Here is a 15350-nt window from a genome sequence, read left to right as displayed (position 1 = left end):
TATAGTTTTGTTCAAGCACACTGTTTCCTTATTGATTCTCTATCTGGGCGATGGATCTAGTATTGACAATGGAGTATCAAAGTATTAATTATTATTGCTATGTATTTCTCCTTTTAGTTCTTAATTGTTACTTTACATACTTAGGTAGTCCTACATTGGGTACATAAATATTTACATATGACAAAATGTTTATATATAATATATATACATATATAAATTAGAGATATAAATACGTAAATATATGTGTAAATATGACCTGTTTTATATATGTTTTATATATATATATATTTATTTGTGTGTGTTAATGAATCCACTCCTTTTATCATTATATAATTCCCCCCTATGACTCTTTTACCACATATAAAGTCCATTTTGTGCCATATAATTACAACTACACCAGTTTTTGGGGGGGGTTGAAAGGTTGTATCTGCTTGAAGTATCTTTTTCATCCATTCACTCAGAGCCTGTGTATCTTCTTTTTTTTTTTTTTTTAAGATTTTTTATTTATTTGAGAGAAAGAGACACAGAGTGGGAGAGTATGAGAGGGGAGGTCAGAGGGAGAAGCAGACTCCCCATGGAGCTGGAAGCCCAATGTGAGACTCGATCCCAGGACTCCGGGATCATGACCCGAGCCAAAGGCGGTCACTTAACCAACTGACCCACCCAGGTGCCCGAGCCTGTGTGTCTTTAAAGCAAAAATTAGTCTCTTGTAGGTAGCATATTATTAGATCTTGGTTTTTTATCCATTCAGCCATGTGATCAATTTCCTTTGATTGGATAATTTAATAAATTTATTTGGGGGCAAGTATTAATATGTAAGGACTTAGTGTCACTGTTTTGTTAATTTTCTGGGTATTTTGTAGATTCACTGTCATTGTTTTGTGGTGTGAGTGTGATAAATCACTATACTACAGAAACTGGCCCATTTTTATTTTTGGTACCCTACTATTTTTGTGTATGCTTTGGTATCTTTTAGTATGATACTTTAGCATGATATGCTTTGACTTCTCAATTTTTTGTGTGTGTGTAATTACTGTATGTTTTTTCCTTGTGGTTACCATGAAGCTTACATAAAATATCTTAAAATTAGCTTTGCGCAGTGGCAGTATCGTAGCCAATGAGGTTTATCCGAGGCGCGATTATTGCTAATTGAAAATATCTTAAAATTATAACATCCTACTTTTAACTGACACCAACTTCAATAAGATCTCTAAATTTTATACTTTTCCTTTCTCTCAAATTTCAGACTATTGATGTTACTGTTCACATATTTTTCTATTGAGCAGCTAGTAACAGATTGTAGTTAGGTTTGTTTTTACTATGCTTATTATTAACATCTAAACTAGAGCTCTAAGTGAATAAGGCAGTATCAGTACCATATTTCAGAATCTAACTTTGAATATATATTTAACATTACCAATAAGATTTTCAATAGTTTCTTGTGTTTTATGATGTTAACTAAAGAACAAGGCAGGTCTAGTAGTGATGAATTTCCTGAACGAGTGTTTGTTTAGGGAAGTCTTTCTCTCTTTCTCTCCTTCATTCCCGAAGGACTGTTTTGCCAGGTTTAGACTTCTTGTTTGACAGGTTCCTGTTTCAATATTTGTAACATATCATCAGATTCTCCCCAGGTCTGAAATGTTTCTCTTAGAAATCTAATAATCTCATGGAAGTTTCCTTGTAAGTAATTTCTTTCTCTCCCAATGCTTTCAAAATCATTTCTTTGTCTTTGAACAATTTAATTACATTGTGTCTTTGTATAGCTCTGTTCAGTTCAATCTCTTTGGGTACTTTTGCCTCATGGAGTGGGTCTCATGGATTGGATGTCCATTTCTCACCCAAGTTTCGGGAGGTTTTCTGCCATTATTGCTTAAATATGCTGTAAATCTTTTCTTTTCTTTTCCTTTCCTTTCCTTTCTCTTCTCTTCTTTTCTTTTCTTTCTTCTTCCTATCTATCTATCCATCCACCGAGCATGGGGCTCAACCTCATGACCCTGAGATCAAGAGTTATATGTTCTACCAACTAAGCCAGCCAGGCACCTCTTTAAATGTATATTGCAGTCCTATACTCTTTCTCTTTTCCTTTTGGAATTCATATAATCACAGTATTGTTTCTTCTGATGGTATCCTGTTATTCCTATAGGTTTTCTTCAGTCCTTTTTAGTCTCTAAATTTTTTTGTTGTTGTTCCACTGACTGAATAATACCAGATTTCTTGTCTTCAAGGTCACTGATTGTTTGTACTAAACGGTTGAGTCTGTTTTTGAAGCTCTTTTTCGAATGTTTCAATTCAGTCATTGCATTTCCAGCTTTAGGATTTCTGTGTTCTTTGTGTTCTTTGTGTTTTCTTATAGTTCACTAAAGTACTTTAAGAGAATTATTAAGAATTCTATGTTGGTCAGTTATTGGGTCTTTATTAGTTTCCTTTGATGGTGTCATGTTTACCACATTTATTTTTAAGTGGCCTCCTTCATTAGACTTTACAGGTTGGCTTTGGCAGAGACTGTTTTTTTTTTTCCCCTATCAGCTCAGGTTGGCTGTCTGAATGTGTCTGCTGCTAATGGCTTTGAGCAGTTGGGGCTTACTCTCAGGGTCTATTTTTAAATAAGGTTGCTGCCAATGCTCTGAAGTCAGGAAGAAAGGACATGATGCTGGCTGAAAGGAGCTGGGTAGGATTACTGACTACATGGGGTTATAGGAAGACCTATGAATTTTCCCAGGTTTTCTTGTCAGGCTTATCAGACAGGCAGACTGGGTATTAGGTTCAGCAGTAAGCAGGGTTATGAATTAGCTACTCTGCCTTGGTGGGATAGAAGGGTGCAACCCAGGCCCTGAACAGCTTACTGTTTGCTGATACTAATCAGCCAAGACTGTGCATTGAAGTCCCTGGCCAGACAGGACCAACAGTTCTGCTTCACAAATGGGGAAAGTCACAGGCTATGCTCTGTATTCTAGTATCACTGTAAGCAGGGCTGTTGGATGCACTGTGTAGCCTAGGATGTGCTTTGGTTGGGTTTTTTGGTAGGGTGGCCTGAAAGCTATATTGAGCAGTGGCAGGGATATAAATTAGTTTTCCTACCAAGGAGCAGTAGAACCAGCTCCAAGGCAGGTAAGGCTTATTGTGGTCTTGACTGTAGCTGACCAAGGCCCCAAGTTCTCTAGCTGAATAGGGCCACTGGTTTGTTCTGCAGACTGTCAGCTATGACTGCCAGACTCCAGCCAATTATTGATGGACTATATAACTTTCCAGTTGCTCCCACAAGGCTTCTTATCAGGTGGGGTTGTGATCTCTATTCATCAGTACTGGGGCAATGACTGTGCTTCCCTACATGGACAAGGGAACACCAGGATGCAGGTGTTTACACATATAAATTTAACATATATATTATTATTACAATATAATTTACACATATAAATTCCTCTTAGGAGGATCCAAAATTGGCAGAGCTGCACCCCAAAGAGTTCCGTGGTCTGGGTGTACTATGGGCTTGGTTCTACTCGTGAGCGAAACTACTGGCTGGGACTACTACTTGAGTGCTTCAGGTAGGAAATTAGTTGACCACTATCTGAGTTATGGTTTGCTTCTCCTCCATCACAATCAGATTTCCCATGTTGAAGCTCTGCAGACACTCCTGCACTCTCCATGGGGTGAGATCTGAGTGGAGACTCCCAAGAAACAACTCTTTGCCCCCTGAATGAACTCTAACTTCAGGGAAAACCTCAAAGCTTGTGTTCCTGTGCCATCCTAGGGGAGGGACAGTGCAGTCAGCATATAGCCTGTGCTCTTGCCCTGCTAATGCTATTTTTCTGGGGTTCCTTAGTGCAAAAGGGTGCTTCACTCTCACCCTCAAGTTTTAGTGTTCTCTCGGTGGTATCTTGTCCAAGAATCATTAAGTGTGTGTGTGTGTATGTGTATGTGTGTGTGAGAGAGAGAGAGAGAGAGAGAGTGTGAGAGAAAATAAGAAATGTCCAGTGTCACTACCTTGGTTGTTCATTGTTGTCTTTTTGATAGTAGCCATTCTAACAGGTACACAGTGGTACATCATCTTGATTTTAATACAGCTTCTCCCTGATTGTGAGTAATGTTGAACACCTTTTCATGTTTCTTTGAATATCTGTGTATGTTCTTTGGAGAAATATCTATCTAGATCCTCTGCCCCCATTTTAACCCACTGAGCCACCCAGGTGCCCCCTCTGCCCCCATTTTAATGGGATTATTTGTCCTTTTGGTTTTGAGTTGTATGGATTAGTTATGTTTTTTGCATATTAACGCCTTATTATATCAGTAATTTGCAAATGTTTTTCTCCCGTGTGATAGGTTGCTTTTTCATTTTGTTGATGGTTTCCTTTGCTGTGGAGAAGCTTCTTAGTTGGATAAACTCTCACTTGTTTATTTTTGCTTTTTTTGTCTTGCTTTTGGTGTCAAATGCAAAAAAGCATTTAGCAAGACTGAAGTTAAGCAGCTTAGTGACAGTTTTTTTCTAGGAGTTTTATTATTTCAGGTCTTGAAATCTTTAGTCCATTTTGAGTTAGTTTTTGCATATGCTAAAATATAGTAGTTCAGTTTTATTCTTTTCCATGTGGCTGTCCAGTTTTCCCAACACTATTTTTTAAAGAAGCTATCATTTCTTCATTGTATATTTTTGCCTCCTTTATCCTAAACTAAATGATCATTTATGTGTGAGTTTATTTCTGGGCTTTCTATTGTAATACGTTGATCTGTGTGTTTTTTTTATGCCTTTGTGATACTAGATCTATAATACATTTTGAAATCAGAAAGCATGATACCTTTAGCTTTTGTCTTCTTTCTTAAGATTGTTTTGACTTTTAGGGGTCTTCTGTGATTCCATAAAAAATTTTAGGATATTTTTTTTTAAAGATTTTATTTATTTATTTGATAGACGGAGATCACAAGTAGGCAGAGAGGCAGGTGGAGAGAGAGAAGCAAGCAGGCTCCCTGCTGAGCAGAGAGACCAATGCGGGGCTCAATCCCAGGATCCCGGGATCATGAGCTGAGCCAAAGGCAGAGGCTTTAACCCACTGAGCCACCCAGGAAATTTTAGGATTTTCTATTCTCTTTTTAAGAATGCTATTGGAATTTGGATAGGGATTGCATTCATTCTGTAGTTTGCTTTGTATACTATGCATATTTTAACTATTGATTATTCAGTCCATGAGCATGAAATATTTTTCTATTACTTATATTTTCTTTAATTTATCACATCAATATCTTACAGTTTTGCATGTACAAGTCTTTTAACCCCGTAGTAAAATTTGTTGCTCAGATATTTCATTCTTTTTGATGCAGTTATAAATGGGACTGTTTTCTTAATTCCTCTTTCTGATAGTTTATTATTACTGTATACAGATGCAACAGACTTTTGTGTATTGATTTTGAATCGTACAACCTTCTGAATTTGTCAATTAGTTCTGATAGGTTTTGGTAAAAGTTTTAGGGTTTTCTGTATAGATTATCATGTCATCCCCAAATAGTGACAGTTTTCATTCTTTCTTTTTTATTTGGATGCAGTTTATTTCTTGTCTAACTGCTCTGGCCTGGAATTCTAATACCATCCTGAATAAAATTGGTAAGAATGGGTATCTCATTTCCTATTCTTAGAGGAAAACCTGTCAGCTTTTCACCATTAATGTGATGCCAACTGTGAATCTGTCAGATATGGACTTTATTAGGTTGAGGTACATTCCCTCTATACCCACTTTGTTGAGTGTTTTCATCATACATGTATATTGAACTTTGTCAGGCTCTTTTTCTGCATCTGTTGAGCTGATCATATAATTTTCTTTCATCTTGTTACTGTGGCACATAATATTCATTTGTGAATGGTGAATTATTTTTGCATTGGTGGAATGAATTCCACTTAATCATGGTGTATGATCTTTTCAATGTACTATTAAATTCAGTATGCTTATATTTTGTTTTATTTTTTAAATTTTGAGAGGGATGTGGGAGGAAGAACAGAAGGAGAGAGAATCCTAAGCAGCCTCTGTGCCCAACGTGGAGCCCAACGTCTCTCAACCCTGATTGAGATGGTGACCTGAGCTAAAATTAAGAGTCGGACACGTAACTGATTTAGCCACTCAGGCACTCCCCTCTTTCTCTCTCTCTCTTTTTTTTTTTTTTTAATTTTTGTTTTTACTTTTTTTTTAAATTTTTTATTTTTTTTATAAACATATAATATATTTTTATCCCCAGGGGTACAGGTCTGTGAATCACCAGGTTTACACACTTCACAGCACTCACCATAGCACATACCCTCCCCAATGTCCATAACCCCATCCTTCTTCTCCCAACCCTCCTCCCCCCCAGCAACTCTAAGTTTGTTTTGTGAGATTAAGAGTCACTTATGGTTTGTCTCCCTCCCAATCCCATCTTGTTTCATTGATTCTTCTCCTACCCCTTTAACCCGCCATGTTGCATCTCCACTTCCTCATATCAGGGAGATCATATGATAGTTGTTTTTCTCCTGTTTTTACTTTTTATAGTAATCTCTATACCCCACATGGGGCTCAAACTCAGGATCCTGAGATCAAGAATTCATGCTCTTCCAACTAAGCCAGGTAGGCACACCAGTATCCTTATATTTTGTTGAAGATTTTTGCATCTATGTTCATCAGGGGTGGCCTGAAACTTCATTTTCTTGTGGTATTCTTGTCTGCTTTTATTATCAAGGTAATGCTGGCCTCATAGAAAGGGTTTGGAAGGAGTCCCTCTTCTTCAGGTTTTGGAAAGAGTTTGAGAAGAATTAATATTAATTTTGCTTAAATCTTTGATGGAATTCACCAATCAAGCCCTCTGATGCCCTTTGAATTCTTGGAAGGCTACTGATCACTGACTCAATCTCCTTACTCTGCTCGTATTTCTTATTACTGATTCATTCTCCAGTAGCTTGCATGTTTTGGGGGGAGCTGTTCTCCTGTGTTGTTCAGTTTGTTGTCATACAGTCCATAATAGTATCTTAGGATTCTTTGTATTTTCCTGCTACTGAGTTGTAGCATCTCGTCTTTCATTTCTGATTTTGACTCTTTTTTCTTGATGAATCTATATACAGCTTGTCAACTTTTTCAAAAAAAAAATAGCCCTTAGATTCATTGAGCTTCTCTATTGTCTTTTTTGTCCTTATTTAATTAATTGGGCCTTTGTTGTAACCTTGTTTCTACTAGCTTCAGGCTTCATCATTCTTTTTTTTCTAGTTTGATGGAGGCATAAAGTAGAGTTCCTCGTTTACTTGAGAGCTTTCTTGTTCTAATAGGGGCATTATTGTTATGACCTTACCTCCTAGAACTGTTTCTGCTTCATCCCATGAGTTTTGATATCTTGGTATGTATTTTCATTTGTCTCAAGTTACTTTTTGTTTTTTGTTTTTTGTTTTTTTCATTTCTTCTTTGACCCATTGGATGTGTAGCACCATGTTGTTTAATCTCTACATATTTGTGAAATATCAAGTTTCCTTATAATTGACCTGAAGTTTTAAACTCTTACAATCAGGGGCACCAGGGTGGTGCAGTTCGTTGGGCATCAGACTGGTGTGGTTCGGGTTGTGATCTCAGGGTCATGGGGTTGAGCCCTGCTTGGGGTTCTGCACTCTGTAGTCTGCTTGGGACTCTCTCCCTTTCCATCTTCCTCTGTCCCTCCCTACCACGTGCATGCTCTCTTTCTCTCAAACAAAAAAATAAATCTTTAAAAAGTTTTAAACTGTTAACAAAAGTTTTAACTGTTAAACTGTTAAAGCTACTTTTTATGATTTCAGTCTCCTTAAATGTATTAAGACTTTTTGGGGGGTTCCTGGGTGGCTCAGTGGGTTAAAGCCTCTGCCTTCGTCTCAGGTCATGATCCCAGAGTCCTGGGATCAAGCCAGGACACATCGGGCTCTCTGCTCAGCAGGGAACCTGCTTCCCCCTCTCTCTCTGCCTGCCTCTCTGCCTACTTGTGACCTCTCTCTCTCTCTGTTGAATAAAAAAAATCTTTAAAAAAAAAAAAAAAGACTTTTTTGTTGCCTAATATGTGATATATCCTGGAGAATGTTTCCTGTGCACTTGAGAAAAGTATGTATTTTACTACTTTTAGATGGAATGTTTTGTGAATACCCATTAAGTTCATCTCACCTAATACTTCATTTAAATCCAGTGTTTCCTTATTGGTTTTCAGTCTGGATAATCTGCCATTGATGAGAGTAAAGTATTGAAGTTCCCTACTGTTTATTACTATTTATTTGTCCCTTTTGGTTTGTTAATGTTTGCCTATCTATTTAATTACTCCAATTAATTTGGGGTGCATAAATATTTACAAGCGTTTAATCCTCTTATTTGCTCATTACTGTATTATGACCTTATTTGTCTCTTAATATAGTCTTTGTATTGAAGTCTCTTTCCCTTATATAAATATAGCTATCTCTGCTTTCTTTTGCTTTCCACTGGCACAGAATGTCTTTTTCTGTCCCTTCCTTCTCAGTCTGTATGAATCCTTATAGCTGAAGAGAGTCTCTTATAGGCAGTGTATAGTTCTGTCCTTTTTAAAAAAAATTCACTCAGCCACTCTCTCTTTTAACTGGACAAGTTAGCGCATTTATTTATTTTTTTACTTGAGAGAGATAACATAAGCAGGGAGAGGGACAGAGGGAGAAGAAGGGGTTGTAGACTCTCTGCTGAGTGCAGAGCCCAACACAGGGCTTGATCCCAGAACCCTGAGATCATGACCGGAGTAGAATCAGACATTCAATCAACTAAGCCACCTAGGTGCCCCTACTTTTTTTCTTAAAATACCCTCGTATTTTTAAGTAATTTCTATACCCACCATGGGGCTTGAACATAAAACCCCAAGATCAAGAGTCCCAAGCTCCACTGAGTCTATTAACTCTTAATTATTCATAGGTATGGATTTAATGCCATTTTTTAAATGATTTTCTGCCAGTTTTATAATACCTTTTGTTCTTCTATTCTTTTTCTGCCCTCCTTTTGTGATTTGATGATTTTCTACAGTGATGTGCTTCGATTCCTTTCAGTTTATCTGTTGTGTATCTACTAAAGGTTTTGGGGGCTTTTATTTAAGTATAATTAACATAGTGTGAGGTATTAGTTTCAGGTGTACAACATACTGATCTGACAATTCTATAAATTACTCGGTACTCACCACGATAAGCATAGTCACCATGCATTATTATGATATTGTCTATATTCCTTATGCATTATTTTTACTTTGTGACTTATTTTAGAACAGGAAGTTTGTATCTTTTACAGTCCATGAGCATTGAATATCTTTCTATTTGTGTCACCTTAAATTAATTTCATCAGTGTTTTATAGTTTTCAGAGTATAGGTCTTTACATCCTTGGCTAAATTTACTCCTTGGTATTTTATTTTATTTGATGCAATTTTAAATGGAATTGTTTTCTTAAATTCTTTTTCTGTTTCTCCATTATAGTGTGTAGAAATACAACAGATTTCTGTGTATTGAGTATCCTGCAACTTCACTGAATTCATTTGTCAATTATAATGGTTATTTTATTTTGCTTGGTGTGGTCTTCAGAGTTTTCTCTATGTAGCACTATGATATCCACAAATAGGGACGGTTTTACTTCTTCCTTAACAATGTGGATGCATCTTACTTATTTTTCCTAGTCTGATTATTGTGGCTAGGACTTCCAGTACTATATTGAATAAAAATGAGAGTGGACATTCTTGTCTTTTTCTTGATTTTAGGGGGGAAAAGAAGTCTGTTTTTCATCATCAAGTATGATGTTAGCTATGGGTTTGTCATATATGGCCTTTATTATGTTGAGGTATGTTCCCTCTTAACTCACTTTGTTGAAAGTTTTTATTGTGAATGGATGTCTTGTCAAATGCTTTTTCTCCATCTATTAAGAGGATCATAAGATTTTTTATCCTTTCTCTTGTTAATGTGAGGTATCACATTGATTTGATTTGTGGATACAGACTCACCCTTGAATGCCTGGGATATATCCCACTTAATTGTGGTGAGTAATATTTACATCTGTTATGTTTTCTCAGGGGATTGATCCATTTATCATTATATTATGCCAGTTGTCTCTTATTATTACAGTCTTTCTTTAAAGTCTATTTTCTCTGATACATGTAGAGCTTCCCTGCTTTGTTTTATTTATCATTTGGATGAAATAACTTTTCTCATCCCTTTATCTATGTCTATGTCTCTTTAAGGCTATAGTGAGTCTATTACTTGTATGCAATGTATAATTGGGTCTTGATAGTTTTTTCCCCATACTCTGAGCCATTGTTTTAGAAAATTTAATCCATGTACATTTAAAGCAATTATTGATACTTATTGATAACTATTGAAGTAATTATTTGATATTGGTAAGTAATTTTGTCATTTATTTTCTGGGTGTTTTGAAAATCCATTGTCCATTGTTTCAAATCCTCTCTTGTTTTGTGTTTTGATATTTTTTGATATTGGTATGCTTTGAACTATTTGTAATGTTGTTTTGCATAATTACTATAGAGTTTTCTTTTGAAGTTACCATGAAGTTTACATAAAATATTTGAAAATTGTATTTTAAACTAAAAATGAACTTGAGCAGCATCCTTAAACTTTACACGTTTTCTACCTCCGTTTTAAGTTACCGATGTTACAGTATGCATATTTTTAAATATTCTATATCTAGTAACAGAATAGTGCAGATATGGTTGTTTTTATTATGTTTTAAAACTTTTAAACTAGAAGTGTAAGTGTATTATGTACCAACATTCCATATTACAGAATCTGTCACTATATATTTGCCAGTGCCAGTGAGTTTTATGCTATCTTCTTATGTTTCTATGATGTTAATTGTCTTCTTTGTGTTTCCACTCAAAGAACTCCCATTAGCATTTGTTCTAAGGCAGATGTAGGTGAACTCCTTCAGCTTTTGTTGACTCAGGATCAGTCTTCATCTCTTTCTCATTTTGAAGAAGAGCTTTCCAGGGTATAGAATTCTTGGTTCAGATTTTTCTTTAAATATTTTGAATATGTCATCCCATTGTTTCCTGCCTGGAACATTTCTTTTGAGAGATGAATAGTCTTTCGGGTGAGCGGTGGGGGGGGGGGGGGGGTCCCTTGCATGTAACTTTCCTCTTTTCTCTTGCTAGCTTCAAAATTATTTATCTCTGACTTTTCACAGTTTAATGATAATAAGTCTCTGTGCAGCCCTATTTGGGCTCAACCTACTTTGAGTCCTTTGGCTTTTGTGTATCTGGATTTTGTTTTCTCTCCCCAGCTTTTGAGACGTTTTCAGCCATTTTTTGTTTTAACATACTTCGTTGCTTACTCTTTCTCTTCTCCTTGTAGAATTCCCATGATGGTGGGTAGTATTTCTTTTGATGGTGTCCCATTAATAGTAGGAGATATATATTCAAAAAATTTTCCCTGATTGTAGAACTTCTAACGTTCTTTCAGTCACAGATTATTTCTTCTGCATGGTCAAATCTGCTTTTGAAGCTCTTTTTTGAATTCAATTCACTTGTCATATTGTTCAGCTCTAGGAATTGTTTGGGTTTTTGTTGATGGTTTCCTTCTTAGTGGAATCTCTCATTTTGTGCATGCATTATTTTTCAAATTTCGTTAAGTTGTCTGTGTGCTCTTGTAGTTCACTGAACATGTTTTAATTTTTTTCAATTTTTATAAATTTATTTTTATTATGTTAGTCGCCATACAGTACATCATTAGTTTTTAATGTAGTGTTACAGGATTTTTTGCGTATAACACCCAGTGCTCCATGCAATCCATGCCCTCCTTAACACCCATCACTAAGCTCACCCATCCCTCCACACGCCCTCACCTCTAAAACCCTCAGTTTGATTCCTGGAATCCATAGACTTTCATGGTTCCTCTCTCACTCCGATTCCCCCCCCCCCTTTTCCAAACATTTTTAAAAGGATTTTTCTGGAAAACAAGATTGGGGGGGGGTGCTAATTCAGCATTTTTATCTGGTAATTGATAGATCTCCATTTCTTTAATGTCACTTATTGGAGCTTCAGGTTTTCTTTGGTGCTGTCATCTTATCTTTGATGATCTTGATTCCTTATGTTGGTATTTACACATTCAAGTAAGTGATTCCTTTTCCATTTTTCATAGGTTTGAGTAGGCCTAGACACTTCTCACCAGGAAGCTCAATATGGCTTTCTGGAAATATCTGCTAAGAACATCTTTGTGGTAGTGGGACTTGCTATCTGGGTCTTTTTGGGTGGAGGCATCTGCCCAACCTCTGAAGCTAGGGTAGGGAGGTGGGGTGTGGCTGTCTCAGAATAGTTGGATTAAATTGCTGGCTTGATTCCTTGCCCAAGTCAAGTGGTAGGATGGGCTCCGCAAGTTGCCTGGTCTCTCTGGTCAGCATACTAGACAGTTGGGACTGGGTACTATACTTAGCAGCTGGTGGGACTGTGAGTAGCTTCCATGCCCTGGCAGGACAGCAGGCCAGGGCCCAGGACACACATGGCACATTGATTGGGGACCTGAATCAGGCAAGAGTGTACACCGAATTTCCTGACCAAACAAGGCCACTGGTTTTTTTCTATGAATGGGGGCTAGCTTCCCATGGGCTCTGGCTGACTTCTCTGAGAAGGCAGGCTGAGGCCTTTATTCAGCAATAAGTGAGGCTACAGATTAGTTTCCCTGCCCTGGCACAGGGGGAAGACTAGCTCCAAGGCTGGAAAAGCCTTTTTTTTTTCTCAAGCCAACCCATTTCTCCAGTTTCCTAGCTCAGCAGGGTTTCCAGCCTTGCTCTGCCAACTATCAGCTCTGCCTTTTGGGTTCTCCACTCCAGAATTGATGGACTACGTAGCTTTCCAGGTGTTTGAGTCTGGCTTTCTGGTTTGGTGGTGTTGGGAGTTTTATTTAATGGTGAGTAGGGTATGAATTAGTTCCTCTGATGGGGCAAATCAGGGGAACCCTCCACTACCTGGCACTGGCTTCATTCTGTGGATGGTCAGCTCTGCCTGCTGTACTGTCTGCACAAGGATTGCCAGGCTCTGCAGCTTCCGGGGGTTCCTGTGGGCCTTTCTGGTTACCCTTGGCAGAGGGCTAGGCTCTGGCTCAGCTCCCCTGCCTGGGTGAGGGAAGACCAGGATCCAGGGCTGGGGAGGGTACTAATTAGAGGACCCAAAGGGGGCAGATCCGCCCTGTGTTGAGTTGCCAGGTCAGACTGAGCCACATGCTTGGTTCCACAGGTGAGCAAACTGCTGATCGGCACCACTGCTTGGGTGCTGTGGGGAGGAAATCTATTGGCAAAGATGGCCAAGTCCTTTAGTTTCACCCACAATTTCTGGGAGTTGAGACTAGAGTGGAGGCTCCCAAGAAGCAACCCATAATGCTGGGGTCACTGGATATCTACCCTGGGATCTCCTTTCCCTGTGAAGCATCCAGAGGCTTGGCAGGGGTCTCTCTGTGCTGTGCTCTGCCGGCCTCGGGGAAGACAACATAGGCAAGCAGCTGGCAGGGTCTCTCCTTCTCACACAGTGTCTCTCAGTCTCTGTGGTGCAGGGCTGCTTCAGCCTCATCACTGTTCTAGGATTCTCTCAGTGGTATCTTGTCCAGGAAGAGTTGCTAGTTGCTCTTCTTGTGAGGGAGGGAGAGTGAGGTCAGGAACAAAGGAAAGACCTATGCTATCTGGGTGATATCCGTCTCTAAAATATCTTAGGACATGAAGAGTGAAGCAGGAATGGTCTCACAGCAGAACATTAAACTATAATGTTCTATAAACTCAGAACATTAAAATATATTTTACGAGGTATGTGGTATCGTTCTTGAAGACTAGTTAGAACACTTCTGGCTCTAATCCTAAAAACAGTAAAATGTAAACCTAGTTTCTGGTTTCTTAAATTTGGGAGCAGAATATTCAATGACCACAAATATATTCTTAGACCAGTAGCAAAGCCCAAAGCAGTACTTAAAACTAAAATGAAAAATATGGAGTAAAGAGGGGGAGGAGTCAAGATGGTGGAGAAGTAGCAGGCTGAGACTACATCAGCTAGCAGGAGATCAGCTAGATAGCTCATCTAAAGATTGCAAACACCTGCAAATCCATCGGCAGATCGAAGAGAAGAAGAACAGCAATTCTGGAAACAGAAAAACAACCACTTTCTGAAAGGTAGGACTGGCGGAGAAGTGAATCCAAAGCGACAGGAAGATAGACCCCGGGGGGAGGGGCTGGCTCCCAGCAAGCAGCGGAGCAACGGAGGACAAAATCAGGACTTTTAAAAGTCTGTTCCGCTGAGGGACATCGCTCCAGAGGCTAAACCGGGGCGAAGCCCACACGGGGGCAGCATGGCCTCAGGTCCCGCAGGGTCACAGAAGGATCGGGGGTGTCTGAGTGTCGCAGAGCTTGCGGGTATTGGAATGGGAAAGCTGGCTACAGAGACAGAGCCGACAGTAAGCTCGCAGCTCGGAGTTACCTTGAACTGGTCGCAGGCTAGGTGAGCTCAGAGCGTGGCCGGATGTCAGGCAGACGGTAGTTACTGGGCGCTGTTCTCTGAGGGTGCACAGAGGAGTGGGGCCCCAGGTTCTCGGCTCCTCCGGGCCGGAGACCAGGAGGCCGCCATTTGTATTCCCATCCTCCGGAACTCTACAGAAAGCACTCAGGGAACAAAAGCTCCTGAAAGCAAACCCGAGCGGATTACTCAGCCCGGCCCCTGGTAAGAGCGGTGCAATTCCGCCTGGGGCGAAGACACTTGAGAATCACTACACCAGGTCCCTCCCCAAGAAGATCAACAAGAAATCCAGTCAAGACCAACTTCACCTACCAAGGAGAGTGGTTTCAATACCAAGGAGAGCAGCAGAATTCCAGAGGAGGAGAAAGCAAAGCACGGAATTCATGGCTTTCTCCCTGTGATTTTCTTTTATTTTTCCCCTGTGATTTTTTTAGTCTTGCAGTTAATTTATTTTTTTTTCATTATTTTCTCTTCTTCTGCTAAATTTTTTTAACTTTTACCCTTTTCTTTTTTAACGTTTTTTAACTAGTTTAATATAATTTTTTCCTTTTTTATATTTTTCTTTATTTGTTTTCTTTTTTTAAATTCTTTTCTTTTTTTTTTTCTTTCTTTCTTTTTGAACCTCTTTTTATCCCCTTCCTCCCCCCTCACGATTTGGGATCTCTTCTGATTGGTTAAAGCATATTGTCCTGGGGTTGTTGCCACCCTTTTAGTATTTTACTTGCTCCTTCATATACTCTTAACTGGACAAAATGACAAGGCGGAAAAATTCACCACGAAAAAAAGAACAAGAGGCAGTACCGAAGGCTAGGGGCCTAATCAATACAGACATTGGTAATATGTCAGATCTAGAGTTCAGAATGACAATTCTCAAGGTTCTAGCCGGGCTCGAAAA

The 15350-nt window shown here is 38.8% G+C and overlaps 1 pseudogene; it reads left to right on the top strand.

Annotated features, from left to right (window-relative positions):
- The first annotated feature begins 1088 nt into the window (after positions 1-1088).
- Positions 1089-1240, top strand: LOC132028898 (U4 spliceosomal RNA; annotated as a pseudogene).
- Positions 1241-15350: the final 14110 nt, after the last annotated feature.

This window comes from Mustela nigripes, chromosome 12 (genome assembly GCF_022355385.1).
Source record: "Mustela nigripes isolate SB6536 chromosome 12, MUSNIG.SB6536, whole genome shotgun sequence".
In the NCBI taxonomy this organism is placed as follows: Eukaryota; Metazoa; Chordata; class Mammalia; order Carnivora; family Mustelidae; genus Mustela; species Mustela nigripes.
Note: the sequence above shows the minus strand (reverse complement) of the source record. Positions and strands in the feature narration are given on the sequence as shown.